Below are 17192 nucleotides of genomic sequence, written 5' to 3' on the forward strand. Positions count from 1 at the left end.
AAGTATAGATCCAACAAGGTTACTTCATCCCTGGACCATTGTGAGTAAAAAGCTTCTAACCAACTCATTGGCTTCGTAGATCTAGTTATTTGTTATATTTGCCACCTTTTGGTCCATTGAGCTTGTATTGTGGGAGTTGTAAGAACTCCAACATCTTTTTGAGCTATGTGGAATACTCTTGGGACTTATTGGACTAGGAAAGTTGAGCTTTGGTGCTTGTCACTAAGCCATGCAAGTTGTGTTAGCAATTTTGGCCATTTTAGTGCATAAAGTTTAGATCTTGAAAGTTTGTGACCTTGTTATGGATAAAATTGGAAACTTTATCCATCTAAACATCATATTGATTTTTGATCTTAAGGTTGGAGACTTGGACTTAATGGATTAAGTTGAGAAAAATGCATTTTTGGTCCATTTGAGACTTAAATATTAGATCTCGGTTGTTTGGACCATCCTAACGAATAAAGTTGGAAATTTATCCATTATGAAGCTATTAGGAGCATATCTGAGCTTTGAGTGAAAGGTTTTAATGTATTTAGTGCTTAAAAAGAAGTCTGGCAATAGACACTGTACACAGGGCGTAATCTGGGCTACGCCCAACGTAGCCTGATTTTCACCTGTTTTCTAGATAAGGCTCTACACCCTGCATAGAGCTACACTACTAGAAAAACAACCTTTTACGACGCAAAAATAATGACACATACTAATAGAGGACGCGCATTTGTGCGTGCCCTAAAAATTAATGTCAGTTTTCCAAAATTTGAAGGATAGAGGACATGCATTTGTGCGTGCCCTAAAATTAGTGTCAAACAAAACAAAATTAAAAACACGGAAGGCGCTTATTTTAAGTGTGTGTCATCTACAAATGTCGCTTTATACTTTTTTTAACTAAACGCGCGTTTTTAAAGAGGGATCCTCTAAAATTCTAAAATTCTAAAATTTTGAATACCCTGCTTCTGCACTCTCTCCTCTGGACCGCCTTATCTCTCGTAAAATCGCACAGAGCCATTCTCTCCCTCCTCTCTCTCTCTCTAACCCTAGACATAGCCACTGACCTTCGTCGAAGCTATCTTCTTCTCCCCCGCCGCAACCAATAAGCCACAGCCTTATTCATTACCCTAAAAACAAGACTAATCTTTCACCTCTCATAATCTCTCTCATAACACTTAGGTTTTTGGCAATGAAAAAAATCGACCCCCTACTCCTTTGACGTGTTCTAATTTCTTACTGTATCTAGGTTAAAATCAACCATTGCAGCAGAGCATCTTCTCGTGTAGTGTTTAGAGGGAACAGAAATCCCCAAAAATTTGAAACCCCGCATCTTTTCCTTCCCTTCGTATCCTTCTTTGCCCTAATCTTGCTTCTTGGCGCCATCATCTTCTTTCTCCCCACATCGACTGTTAACTTTATACTTCCCATTCCCAATTCTTAATAATCTATTTCTATTTAATTGAAAATATTTTCCCTTCAGTCTAGACGTCTACTTTTCCTCCTTAGACAATGATTACAACAATGTTGGATGAAGTTGCTCGCCACCTGTACATATCCCTTTGCCGCCACCTCCTCATGTCACCGACTTTCCCCAATGGCTACATATTTTGTCCAGTTGAATTGAAGGCTAAAGGTCTTGATTTATTTATTCATCTCCTGCTTCAAATTAACACTTCATGCTTGGATTCTAATTGACTCTTTTTTTTTCTTTTAGGTTTTTGTTGCGCAGCTCTATTCTTTGATATCCAAAGAGGAAGCATAAGCTCAAACAAGTTGTTCAATCTCCGAAATCTTTCTTCATGGATGTCAAGTACCAGGGTTGTTTCAACATAACAACCATATTCAGCCACTCTCAAACGGTGGTGGTATGCGAAAACTGTCAGACGGTGTTGTGCCAGCCGACTGGTGATCGTGGAAGACTCACTGAAGGATGTTCTTTTAGGTGACATGATTTTTTACCCTTTTTTCTATTATCTAAGCATGTTATTGCTGGAGAGGATCACACTAATTTCCAGACACTTGTGGTGTTCATATCACGGCGTATGGACTTAATCTCGGATTTGTATGTTGAAATAGTTTCAGCACATGTCGAATGCTCGTTTTTAAGGCTCTTGAATTCTTTAAGAATCTGTTCCTGGTTTTTCTCGAGCTCTTGCACACGTACTTCTGAAGATGCAACTCTTTTTGTAATATGTTCATTAACACAACCCAAAGATTGTCTTTTTTCAATGAATCTTAATATTTGATTGTTCATATCATGATGTGTCATTTCAGTCTCTGCTTTACAGGTTGAAATAGTGTAAACACATGTTGAATGCTCATATCTAAGGCTCTGAAACTCTCCCAGAATCCGTTTTTGGTTTTCTTCAAGCTCTTGCACAAGTGCCTCATAGTAACACTCCATCTCATCCATTTTTTCTAATTAGATTTCCCCTTTCGGTTTTCACTTCATCCAACTCCCTTAAAACTTGCAGATTTTTTACCTTCTACTGAATCAAAACCATTTGTGAAAACCGTTTCCTTTTCAAGATCATGTAGGATTCTAAAAAGCACCTCCACATCTGAGTTTAAATTAGATGTAGTGATCCCAAAAGGAATCTTTTGTTGTAGCTCCCGTATTCGATTCTCCACAAGTAAAAGCCCGTTTGCCCTTGTGGGCTGATGGGCCTGGGTCATTTCAATAGATTTGAGCCTTGGCTTTACTTCTTTTAGCTGTTGTAGTTTGTCTTTGAACTTGGAGCATTCTGATTTGAGCACCATAATCTCTCTTTCTAGTTTTTGGTCTGAAGAAATCTTAGCCATTAGATGTTATGCAATGCTTTGTGTTTCCATTCCCATTTCATTAGCATGACTATGCAAAGCAATTAGTTCCAGTTTAAGTTCTGAAATGGAAGCCTCAGCCATTTCCAAGCTTCCTCTAAGTCTGTGATTCTCTTCATGAGCAATTGCTAAGTTATTATCTGTTGAATAATCTGAATTCCATCATTGATGATTGGACTGATCTATTTTTTCAGTTGTTGGGCTTTGGCTACATGTGGGCCCGTTTGAATCTCGAGATTCATGGATTCTTGGCAATTCATGTTTATCTGGATAATTGGTAGCAAATCAATCTTTGCAAAAAAGAAACATTCTACTGCCCTGGCCTCTTACTTATCGCAAGTCAGGTAACAAACCATCCACCAACTAAATGTACTGTTTATTATTATTATTATTGTAGAATCTATTTTTTTTGGTGTTGGAGATATTATCCTTATAATGTTATCTGGTGTGAGCCTGAGATCTTTGTAGAAAGCTTTGCCAGTGCTGGATCAACTTGGTGGCATATTTGGTGAACCTGGATTACTAATCATCCCCTATGTCGCAACACATTTAAACCAGGTTCACCCTTCACCATATACCATATGCATTTCAAAAGCTTTTAAACAGGACAACAATAAATCCACTTGTTTGTTGCTTAGGCAAGTTGGTGAGTGGGTCCAGAACAGCATGAGTTTCATCCGACGGCACAACTGGACCACCACCAGGTCTTGTGCAAATGAAGTAACTAACATTGTTATGCCATTTCAGGCCCACTCTTTCTGTTTCTTATAACCTATCCATTTCAGGATTGTTGATTAGTCAAATCCAATGTGATTTAGGTTGCACATTTGAGAGATGCATCAAATAAGGCTAACAGTGCTGACCTTAACCTATTTCTAGAAGTAGAAGTTGGACTTGTATGATCTCACCCATAACATATTATCGGAGCAGGGGTTCATTAGTCTTAAAGAATTATGAAAGGCAAGATGCAACTCTAATTAGTTGCAGTTAGATGTTTATCATCTTTGTGTATATCTTTTTAGTTTATATAGCATTACATTGCAGAAGGTGTCCCTTAATAGCAATGTAGTATTAAGTTATATAGTTAAGGAAAACCTCTTGATAAAAATGTACAATTAGATCCCCTTAATATCAATGTATTACAATTTTTTGACGTGATTTTTTTCGATGAAATTGATTGTTTTGGTATATATTTGTTTACATATTTTTGTATTATGCGTAAATGAGTATCGTAAAGATGCGTCGTAAATGCATATCGTAAATGGTTACTAAAGTTTATGACACGTAAATGCATGTCGTCTTCCTTTATGACAGGACCTTCCTTGATACGCATTGCATGTCATAAACACGCGCGTCGTAAGGTTACGACACACAAATGCGTATCGTCTTACTTTATGACAGGGCCTTCCTTGATACGCATTGCGTGTCATAAATGCATGTCGTAAATGCGTGTCATAAATGCGTGTCGTAAATGCGCGTCGTAAATAGACGACGCGCAAAAGCGTGTCGTCTCTCGTTATGACAGGGGCTTCCTTGACACGCATTTGCGCGTCGTCTGAACGTTTTACGACACACATTGCGCGTCGTAAAAGGTTGTTTTTCTAGTAGTGCTAGGTGTACATCGTGCGTAAGTCAACGAAAGGTTGGCTGTTGACTTTTTGACCAGTGTGACTTTTGGTCAACTGTGAAGGGTTGAGGACTTAGAGGAGCAAAATGGTATGTTGCCTAAGTGAGGATTTATCTTGGTATTTGGACTTTCAAAGTTGGGGTATTTACCTTAATTGCTAATTAGGGTTTGATTTTATGGTTATGTTTAGTGGGAGGGGCTTTAGCACCAGTAGCTTGTGCGTGAGATGTATTCGTTTACCGATCAAGGTGCTCATGGGTCGAAAGCACCAATGTCGGCCCACTGGATCATCTGTGTAGGATGCTAGCAGTCTTTCTGACTCTTGTAGATATGACTTTATGCTTTATGTATGTGGTGTGAAATAGAAATATTCGTTATGTTCTTGTTGTCTTTGTGGATCTTGCTGATATGCATGTATGTTATATGTATGTGTTAGGTCATAAATTATGGTTTATACTTTGCTTTTAATAAGCTATTAGAGCTCTCGGTCTAGGACCGAAAACACCACGTTTTGGTGTTGTTTGGACCGAAATCACATGTGATTTCGGTTAGGCTTAATGTTGTCTTGTTCGGGTTTTAGGTTAGGCCTTTGTTATTAGGTCTAGGTATATGTAGTGTTATTTTAGCCTTGTAAAGAGTGAGAGACATTTTTGGGTGTTGCCATAAGCTAAGGACGAATTTTAGAGAGAAACAAGAGAGAACCGAAGTGTAATCAGAATCTTATGTACCAGACTATCATCAATATAGTGTGCATTGAAGATTCATCTTGTGTTATTTATTCTATATCACGTTTTGTAGGTAAAGTAGAGAGGTATTGAGAGTATTGAGGTAAGCGATACTAATGCTTCTACTGCATGTGCAGGTAAAGTAGTGGAAGATGAGAACAAGGAGAACATAAATAATTCTAGTTCTGTTAATTTTGTTGATTGTCTAACCAATGTCTCTTTGAACTCTGAATATGTTGCTTCTAATTCTATTACCTCTAATAAACCTGTTGTTGGTAAATACAGGCCACCAAAACAAGCGAAACAGACCGCTTGCTGTAAGTGTGCTTGTGGGAACAATTAGAGACAAGGCATGTGCACGCTACCAGGGACAGACAGAAACAACTTCTACGTGAATAAACATACATGTTTCCACTGTGGAACACCTGGACACATTGCCATAAATTGTCCAAATCGTGCATATGTTCCCTACTATGCACAAGGTTGGCAGAACGTGCCTAGAGGGAGATCCTCCAAAAGAAACCCTTCGAGGTCACGTTCAAACAATGGTAGTTGGAATGCTAAAAAGCGCAAGAATCAAACCCCTAAGGACAAGAAGGGAATGTCGGACAAGATGCCAAATTCATAAGATGGTTCAATTAAACAAAGATCAGTTAGGTCGAAGTCATCTCGGCCATCGGTTTCAAGTTCTAAAACGAGTGTTGAGGCATTCATACGATCAAACGAGAAATGGGTTAAACCGGACTACAGATGGGTACCAAAAGTTCACGCTCCTAAATCATCTAATAATTCTAACATTTCTTCATCTTCTGTGTGTGATAAACAGGATATGTCATGGGAAAGAGTATCTTGCGTAGATGATAAAGGTCAGCCTAGTTTCAAAATGGACTGGGTTCACAAGACCAACTAATCATGCACTCTGCGCTGGAGCAGCTATGGAGGAATATCATCAGACTTCGGCATGTTGATAGTGGCTATTCCAGACACATTATCGGAGAAATCTCTCAACTGCACAACATTCAGAACTTTAAGTGAGGGTATGTGTCCTTTGCGGGAAGGAAGAAAGAAAGGATCACAAATGGGGATCGCATTTAATGGCGTGATGAATATTGAATATCTTAACTTCATTCCGGAATTGAAACACATCTGAAGGTGAACATGTTACTGCATCTGCGTGCTGCTCTCAGGTCATCTGGATGCATCTTCAATAGTTGAATTACGTACGTTTGAGTTTTCTTCTCGATACTTCTGAGTTTTTCTTAAAATGATTCGTTTTAAAGACAATTTTTTTAAATTTGCGCATTTATTTTATTTCCTTTTTCCCCGTGCACAAATTAAGGGGGAGAAATCAAAAATACAAAAAAATATTATAAAATCAAAAAAAATCCCAAAAATATGTTTTCTTTCGTAAGTGTTTTTGGGAAGTGACATGAAGTTTAGTGTTAAAAGGCAATCTGGAATACGTGTAATGCACTGAAGCTAAATTGTTTAGACTCTGTATTCGATGTGCTGGTAGGAACGAAGGATTCATAATGAAAGGACTAGACTCTGTTAACAATGAAAAGACTTGACTGTGTTAAATCACCTGGTCTTAGATAGTTACATCTGGACTGAACATACGGCGCTTGGATAGATTGAGAAGTGAGATAAATAGGGGAGCCTTCGAGATATATTAAAGTTACTTATCATCTAGAACTATGGATCAACACTTCTTCGACGTACGGACTTATGTACTTAATTCTGGTGCTGATAGGGTGACTGGGAATTCTGACAAAGTAGGTCGGTGTGAAATTGTTTTTCTTTCTTATCCTCTATGTCAGTCATATGTTGCCCCCTTTGCGTGATCGGAAGATCCGACCTGGGACACAACATATGCACTCTATTTCTAAGCTTATCTCTATCTATCTATGTCAGTCATATGTTGTCCGCTTTGCGTGATCGAAAGATCCAACCTGGGACACAACATATGCACCTTTCTATCTCTATCCTTCTATATATGTTATTCATATGTTGTCACTCTGCCTGATTGGAAGAGATCCGACCTGGGATACAACATATGCATCTCTATATCCATCTTCTCTCTCAAATAATTTAGCACTCACCTAAAGTAAAGAGCACTTTGGAATTCCTTGATTGCTAGGGTATATCTTGAACTGGGGAACATGTTCTAGTGAGCTTAAAATTGAATTTGTTCATGATTAAAGGTTGTCTGTAAATCTCGCTGCTGAATTTAAGTGAGCAACAATATCCTTGGTCGTCGTCAGCAAAATGGTCTACTGAGGAATATAATCACAATGTCTTGTCATTTATAATCTGTCCAACTTGTCAATATCCTTTGTGTTTAAGTGGGCCACAATATTGGTGATTGACCAGAGCTAAACATGCAGGTGTGTGCTGATAAACGATATTGAATTTCTTGACAACTTTGATCCCAAAAAGTTTTAAATTTAGTTATTATTTTTGTTTTTGTTAAATTTGTTCATATTTTTCCTCTATGCACAAATTTAGGGGGAGAATTAAAAAAATCAAACAAAAATCATAAAATTTAAAAAATCCAAAAATATGTTTATTTCTGTTTTTATTTCTTTTTTAGAAAAATGAAAAATCCAAAAATATATTATTTTGAGTGTATTTTTAATTTTAATTTTATTTCTTAGTTATTTCTATTGTGCTAAGTTTATTTTTACTTTTATTTTTTATCTCAAAGTTCCGTTTGTCTTAAAAAGCGAATTAAAAAAGAAGAAGAGACTCAAGGAGACTGTATCAGAATTTTCTGAGCAATGAGAAGAAACTTGGAAAGGAGTTGATGGTCATTACACTTCACTCTATTTTCACAAGGAATTGAAGGATTGAAACTGTACAAATTGTCAGTTAAGCAGTATCTTTCTAAGAACTTTCGTATTTAAGGAATTAAAAGTCTTAAACTGTACAGATGTCATGGCACCAGGGCGATGCACCTCGCAAGGCACGATTATCGTTGAACGCCTCACCAAGGGCCAAATTAACTTGTTTAACTTGAAATAATGTATTGAGATCTTTGATCTAGGATACACATCGGCTAACATCAAAAAGGCCATGAGTAGTTCTTCGATACTCAACAAATCGCAGTGCGTTCCTCCGTGTTCACACAGATACTGCGAGTAGTCTCCTTCTGAGCCAAGGGTGGGTCCTTGAACAACTGTGGTGAGAAGGGTTTTTATGACACTTTGATCCACAAGGACTTTTTAGTCATGGTTACTTTTCAAGGCGCAACGGTGAACATTAAAGAACTTTCATTCGAAGGAACTGGAAGTGAATATTATTTTTCAACATTCAATCTTTCAAAACCAGAAGCAAGGTGAAGCTGTACTTGAAGTTATGTGACAGATTTTTGTTAGGGGTGTCAGACCCAACAAATGATAGGGGTACAATAGACTCCAAATACATTGCTTTAATGCACTAAAAAGTAGTACAAGACAAGGAGGGTCGAACCACAGAGACACGGGATAAAAGTCTATACCTCTTTGCGCAAGGTACTTTGGTCACAAAGGGGGATTTGTTTGCAAAAGTCAAATAATGAATATAACAATCAACTTTGAAACATGCAGAAAATGAAATAGATTTGTAAACAAGTTGTGAAAGTGCTTCCAGTTCTAGTTCTCAATGTTTTCATTTAACCTGATTGTGACTTGATGTAATTTATGATTGTTATTCTAAGTTGGTACTGAAAGATATTAACACGCTCTAATACCTCTCACTTGCCAAATTATCTAACCAAAACACGCTCTTTGACTAGACCTAGCTTTACTAATTCAACCTAAACATGCTCTTAGTTTGTATTGAAAAACTGCATTAATTTTTGTACAAGCTTCCCAACAATGTTCATTTCTTCTCATACGCTCGGAAGTGTGAAAACATGTGACATCCCCATTTTCAAGGCGAAAAAAGACCGATTTTTGTTTATGCTTTATAAAAATCAGAGTACTTCTTTTAATAAAAATGTTGTGGAATTTGTTCCCAGTAAAACATGATAAATACGTTATCAAAGCATTTCCGAAGAAATGTATTTTTATTCATTTTAAAACATTTGGGATGTCATCGTCAATACAGAAACATAAGCATAAACAGAACTTACATTCATTTACACTAGTGATCTACATCTCTTTTAAATCTCTCAGTGTAAAGTAGCTTCATATCGACACCTGTGATACAAATAAGCTTGAGTGGGTTAGGTTGGGAAACCCGATGAGTACATAGGGTTTTCAACCCACAATAATATAATTATTATGTTTAAACATCGAACAATCAACCCAATTACCCATCCCCATTATCTTATTTACTCTTAAGGATCTACCCTAAGAATTAGCTATTCCTCGTTCATTCATTCCTAAGGATCATCCTAAGGAATCGGCACGAAGTCCATCGTTGTCGCGGTTTACACAACGGGCACTAAGTCAGCATAGTTGCCAGGGTTTAGGCACCAAGTCTGCATGGTCGCTAGGGTTTAGGAACCAAGTCTGCATGATCGCCAAGGTTTAGCACCAAGTCTGCGTGGTCGCCAGGGTTTAGGCACCAAGTCTGCATGATCGCCAAGGTTTAGGCACCAAGTCTGCATGATCGCCAAGGTTTAGGCACCAAGTTTGCATGATCTCCAGGGTTTAGAGTACACCGGGTGAACACATCGTTCACAACACCTACAGGTTGCGAGCCTGCTAGTGTTCCACTGGACTGTCTAGAATAGTCCGTGGTTGTCATCCATACTCTGCTGAATGACGGGGCCAACACTTGGGTAAAAGGCTTCTCACATCGTCCACCTCCGACCCTCACCTCAAGGTCTATTTCACCTCTCACCTCATCATTCAACTCATATATCATCTACCCATGTTTTACCCAACATATTTTGTAGATATAAAATACATATACAGTTTAAATCAGTTAAAACATGTATAAAATCATTCATCCAGTATAGATAGCAAGTATACAGATATTATGCACACATAGCACGTAATTTATATAAAATACTTCATATCTGTGTGTAAGATGAAAGTAACTATCCACTCACCTGGTAAGGTGGTGACTCGGTACTCGGACATCACTTCGTTATCTCAAAACAATTTTCCCTTGACAAAACCTAGTATCAATACCACTAGAGTTTAGTCTGACGTTAACCACGACTAATTAATAGTCTAGCTATTATTACTATTATATAAGCGTTTAAACAGTATTTTCCAACCACTATGTACAGACAGGGGCCAGACATAAAACACAGGAGGGCAGGACCATTTTGGCATATAGCACTTCTGAAATCCAACAACCCTATGCGGCCCTTTAAACCAGATTCCCCGTACCACGAGTGGTTAAAAAAGATATTATAACGACACTTATATAACTCATAATAATAGCCCAAATATTTATTATAAGGTCCTAACAACATTACTATATTTAAACATAAGATATACTTATGGTAGGGTAAGCATATTTCACTTACCAGGGGTTTAGCTAGGAGTCGGGCTCTGCAGGGGCAGAATTTCCGAGCCGAAAGCTCTTCTTCTCGGAGCCTTCCGGCGCTCCGGGACTCGCCTCTAACACCTAGGAGGTGCTAGGGAAGGGGGAAGAGGGTTTGGGGGTAATGGGAGAGAAAGTATGAAAGGTGTGACTTTTGGGGGTGATTTACGCATCTATTTATAGGCTGTCTGGGCCGATTCACGTCGTGAGAAAGGGTGCTCACGTCGTGATCCTTGCGTAGGCTCCAAGGCGAAGTCTGGTGCTGACACGTGGCGTCGGTAAAACAACCAATCTTTAAAAATTCATATCTTTCGCATACGAACTCTGTTTTTGACGTTCTTTATACCCACGCGTAGGTAAAGACAAGATCTACAACTTTACTTTTGACTCCATCGGCTAACTCTCGACCGATTTTAAATTTAATAGTATGAGAAGATTACACTGTTAAATATCCGCGTAAAATTCGTAACTTCTTCATACAGACTCCGTTTTTGTCTGTCTTTTTATCGTTGAGTTCCTATTAATGAGATCTTCAACTATCATTTAGGTTGCATAAGCCAAAAACCGCTCGAACTAAAATTCGAGTTTCGGGTCGTGCATTGCTAAGCCAAATCTTAGAAAATTCATAACTTCCTCATACGAAGTCAGATTTGGGCGTTATTTTTTTGTATGTTATCGGTTTAACGTATACTACAACTTTAGTTTAGATCAGTAAGGCTAAAAATTCCTCCATCGTAATTTCACTATTTACGTCTCCCGGTGCCGTGCCGGTTTTGCCGTAAAACTTCGACGAGCCATAACTTCTTCGTTATAACTTGGATTTCGGCGTTCTTTATATGTACGGAACCCTTGTAACGTATACTATAACTTGGTTAAGATTAATACTTCTAAATAATCTTCTATCAAAAAGTCATTTTCGACACTTATTGTCTCTAAATTGACTAGCCCGGATCTACGGGCGTTACAATTATCTCCCCCTTAGGATGATTACGTCTCGGAATCATCAACGAAACAGGGCTGTATAATGACTCCATACGTTATCTCTTCATCCTAGGTAATAATCGTAACTTCTATGTTCCTTCGAATGTGTATCTAACTCTTTGACTTCTTGACTGCAGGCGGTGCTCGATCTCGCTCCCGCTCTCGGTCTCATGTTAGACCTTTAATCATGACCTTTGATTCACACTCCCGATCCTTATTGGAGACTCCTTCTTCTTCTTAACAAACTTAAGATAAGTTATTCGATTTCCATAATAGACCGATGGGTCACGTTCTAATGACCTCTCAACGTATGTTGCAATGCTTAGACTCAGGTCTCTTAGAGTCAAATTTCGGAATGGAATATACTTTTCTTCGTGTTCTAATGTGATATAATCACATTTCAACATGTAGAATTTCTAACTACCAACTTCTTTAACTATGTTAGAAATATATAACAATCTGATTACCACGAATAAAAGGCTCGGTTACCAGTTACTGGGTGACAGATATATATATTTAATGAGATTAGATGCGGAAAGATAAGAAGTGCGGAATAAATAAATACTGGAAAGCTATAAATGACTGAAAGCTATAAATGAAATAAATGACAGTATTTAAATGACATAAAGCGTTAATAAAATATATAAATATATATATAGTAGGTGGTGTTAGAACGGGACTTGTGGAACGACTGTTTTGTCAAGTTGTTAGTCAAATAAATGACTAACAGGCTTAGGGTTGGACTGGATCTTAATAGACTGTGTCTCTATTTGTTCAAAGTTCAATCCGGTAAGTAACAATAAGTTCTTTTTATGTAACAATGAATTGTTTACAAAACGATACAAAATACACGGGTAATGTTTTTTTGTATGTGGGTATGGGGTTTTTTAAGGTGATTTGATGAGGTTGAGGTGGGTATTTGGAGGGTGGTAGAAGGTGTAATAAGGTTGTAGTTTTGGTGGTATAAGGTAACAAAGAGGGTGATGTTGAAAGAGCTTTGGGTGGTTACGAATATAGATTTTCGTAGTAAATCTCTCTGGATAGCCAATTCTCTCTCGCGTCTCTCTGGGGTTTGCAGTGGTCAAAAAAATCGAGGAAAATTCCTGGATGTAGGTAAGGTCCTGAATAATTTGCGGTGCAAATCTCTCCCGTATTATCTTGTTGAGTTGTGCTCGGTGAATTTTTTCTTAACTTGCAAATTCTGATGTCGAAAAACAGCAAGGTGGTGATGGTTGTGGTGATTTGAAATGGTTTTTGGAGGAGGTTTAAGGAGGGTATTTGGAGGGTGTTTGGAGATTATTTTGAGGTTGGCTATGTGTTTATTCTTCTGGAGTTGAGTGAGTAATAGGAGATATATTACAAGGAAACACAAAACACACACAAAAACTCATGTAAACATGCATCTATATATATGCAAAGGAATCAAGCAACTCTTGTTTGTTTAAGGAAAAGTAATGAAGTGATTGATTGTAAAGGTTGGAAGCACACATGATGTTTGGTACTTTTGCTTTTGTGAAGATTTCTTTCCAATATATATATATGCATGATTCATGTATATATATATATATATATATATATATATATATATATATATATATATATATACAATATATATATATATATATATATATATATATATATATATATATATATATATATATATATATATATACAATATATACAATATACATACATATATATATACAATATAATATATATACATATATATTTATATAATATATATATATATATATATATATATACACACGAACACTTGATATATATATATATATATATATATATATATATATATATATATATATATATATATATCCAATTGTGAATTGAATTTCTATTTTTGACCCTTGAGGTTTTTAAATTCTTGACGATTTTAGTCTTGATTTGTTTTGTCTTCAAACGACCAAATATTGCGTCTATTTTTCCGTCTTTGCGTATTTCGTCTTTTGCATATTTTTTTATTTCATAATTAAGCACGAATCCACGCAACCTGAAATAACTGATAATATTTGTTAGATAATATAAAACCAATTCGTCTTATTTCAGTGATGATCACATATAAAAACATTTTTCAACAATTTCCCCCTATGTGATCATTGATGAAATAAGGATAGATATAATCACATTAACAATTTTAATCTTGAAGATTTGGGATAAAAGTTTTGTCAATGAGAAGATATATATAAAACCATTGTAATCGTTTTGAAAGTTTGTGACTTGGTTTAACATATCTTATGTAAAAGATTTTTCAGAAATTTGTTTCCGAATCAAAGTCTCGGGTTCGGTTATCAAAGGGTAGTCATATATGTATCTAAAGAAATTTCCTTAGATTTTATAGCATTATTAATGACGACAAGTGGTCTAACAGGTCGATTCAGATGAACGCTCATAGGTATAGCTCACACTTCACTTGGGTGTTTGGTTGTTCTGGCAGCAGAACAAGTTAATGATCACTAAAAATGAGTGATATCTCTCTCTGACGACTCACACTCATATCGGAGGTGTTCAGCTATGCTTTTCCTGTAAAGTCACTTAGTCGCATTATTAGATAATCAATCACATAAGACTGGTTTCGGCATTACTCAGCGGGTTTCTTCATTCATGCCATTAAAGTTCACTCTCTCTCTCCGTCGGGAAATACATGTAGAGGGGTTTAGCAATTTTCATAGTGCAGTTTGCAACTAAGATTCTTCAGTGATGAAGGCTACAGTATCCCGGGAAATCCATTGTTGTTGCAGCTTCTTCTTTGATAGTATCCTGTTTGTTGATCAATATCGATTTATTGTAAAAAGATATTTTGTTTTAGCATTGAGAATTTGCTACATTTGAGAGCTTTTTAAGAGTATTTGACTTGAGTGATTGAGATATCTTCTTTTGTGAAAAATGGTTAAAACAAATTGTGGGATTTTATGATTTTTGTTTTGAAATAACCATTTGGTTGAAAGTTTGTTTGAAAATACCAAATATAGAATATATTTTTTTTTGTTTTGTTTGGTATATCTTTATTGAATCCATTTGTTTTCTTGTTGATTTGTCTTTGAGGATTGGATGTTGATAGATATTTGTTTTTCCTTTGGTTTTCTTGTAAGGATATGTCGTTGTTTGCTTGATGGATCATGGGATCGCAAGTCTTCATTTTTTGTTGGCTTTTATCTAGGTAGGGATAGGTGGCATAAAAGACAGTTTGTCTAGTATGTAAGAAATGAATGTATCGTCCCTGGTCATTTTGATATCTAAGCAAAAATGAGACCGTGACAAGGTATAATTGGGTATACCTTATAAGCAATAGTGACACACCTAAGCTCACAAGAAATGATTTCCACAATGATTTAGATCGACGAGGCACAAATTCTCACATGGGTTTTTGTTTTCATCTGAACCTCCTAACCTTATGTCCCTTGATTTTTTAAAATCGTCAATAATGAAATAAAATCAAAGGAAATAAAGTTATATACATTATGAAAAGTATGATATTTGAACCTTCACTCCAATTGAGAATCAATATGACTTAAAATCTTCATCGAGCATAAGCATCTGAAAATTAAGTCAAGAGAAGATTAATCACAAGGTTCTATAAAAGCTTATTATGGCAAGTCTTTTATTAATTTTTTTTTTGAAGATTTGTTTTTCTGAATGTTTTTGGAAATATTGGTTATTTGAATGTTTTTGGTATTTTTGAAAGGAAAGCAATTTTCAATTGTTTTTGAATTTTCTTTTTGAATGAAAGTAAACACACTTTTGTACAAACAAAAAGTAAAAGTTTAAGGATAGATGTTATCTGGATTTAACATTCCTAGACGGCCTAGGAAGTATTGAAACTTTGTTTCATCGAGAGCCTTAGTGAAGACATCGGCAATTTGATCTTCGGTGTTGATGAAGTGCAATTCGATATGACCCTTTTGAATGTTGTCTTTGATGAAATGATATCGAATGTCGATGTGCTTTGTCATGGAATGGTGAACGGGATTGTGAGAAATGGCAATTACACTGGTTGAGTCACAAAATATGGGAATTTGTGAAATTTTGAAGCCATAGTCTCGCAGTTGAGTTTGCATCCATATGACTTGCGAACAACAGCTGGCGGCAGCGACGTATTCAGCTTCTGCTGTTGATGTGGATACACAAGTCTATTTCTTTGAAGTCCAACTCACTAGTCTACCTCCTAGGAATTGACAGCTACCAGATGTACTCTTTCTATCTAACTTGCATCCTCCATAGTCTGAGTCGGTGAAAGCGTTCAGCTGAAAATCGGATTTAGCTGGATACCAAAGGCCAAGTTTGGGAGTGCCTTTTAGGTATTTGAAGATGCGTTTCACAGCAACTACATGGGATTCCATAGGATTTGCTTGGTATCTGGCACATACACATGTAGAAAACATGATGTCAGGTCTGCTGGCAGTGAGGTATAAGAGTGATCCGATCATTCCACGATATCTTTTCTGATCAACAGGTTTGCCATTTAAGTCTGCATCGATTTTGTATCCAAAAGCCATTGGGGTTTTTGCGGTATTGGATTTGTCCATTGAAAAGCGAGTGAGTAGGTTTTTGACATAATTCTCTTGGTTGATGAAAATGCCATCAGTTGACTGTTTGATTTGAAGTCCGAGAAAAGTAGTCATCTCCCCAATCATGCTCATTTCAAATTTGCTCTTCATTAGATCTGCAAACTTAATACTCAAAGATTCATCAGTAGAACCGAAAATAATGTCATCAACATATATTTGTACGATTAAAAGATGTTTATTATAGATTTTACGAAAGAGGGTTTGATCGATTGAACCTCTTTTAAAACCTGATTCTTCGAGAAAGGTTGTCAATGTGGCATACCAGGCTCGGGGTGCTTGTTTCAAGCCATAGACAGCTTTCTGCAATTTGAAGCTGTGATCAGGAAATTTGGGATCTTCGAAACCTGGTGGTTGTTGGATGTATACATCGCGATCTAAATCTCCATGTAGGAATGCACATTTAACATCCATTTGGAATACTTTGAAGTTCTTATGTGCAGCATATGCAAGAAAGATGCGAATTGCTTCAATTCTAGCAACTGGAGCATATGTTTCATCGTAGTCGATTCCTTCTTGTTGTGAATATCCTTTGACTACGAGACGTGCCTTGTTTCGACAAACGATTCCTTGATCGTCAGTTTTGTTTCTGAATACCCATCTTGAACCTATAACAGAAACATCGGGTGGGGTAGGGACAAGATTCCATACGTCATTTCTTTCAAATTCTTCTAGCTCTTCTTGCATAGCTTTTACCCAGTCTGGATCTTTGAGAGCAGAATGTATGGTTTTGGGTTCAGTCATGGATAAGAAGGCTCCAAATAAACAATCATTAGAAGTTGCGGCTCTAGTTTGGATGCCTGAGTTTGGATCTCCGATGATTTGGTCAGTTGGGTGGTTTCTGGTCCATTTTATTAAGCGATTCTCTTCCGCTATAATAATTGGAATTTCAGTATCCCATTGTTCTTCTCCGGGAGTTTCATCTTGGAATAGGTTTGAAGGTTTCCTCATAAATGATGCATCGGGATTGTTTTGGATATTTGGGGA

Source organism: Lactuca virosa, chromosome 3 (genome assembly GCF_052849685.1).
Source record: "Lactuca virosa cultivar CGN04683 chromosome 3, Lactuca_virosa_CGN04683_v6, whole genome shotgun sequence".
Classification (NCBI taxonomy): domain Eukaryota; kingdom Viridiplantae; phylum Streptophyta; class Magnoliopsida; order Asterales; family Asteraceae; genus Lactuca; species Lactuca virosa.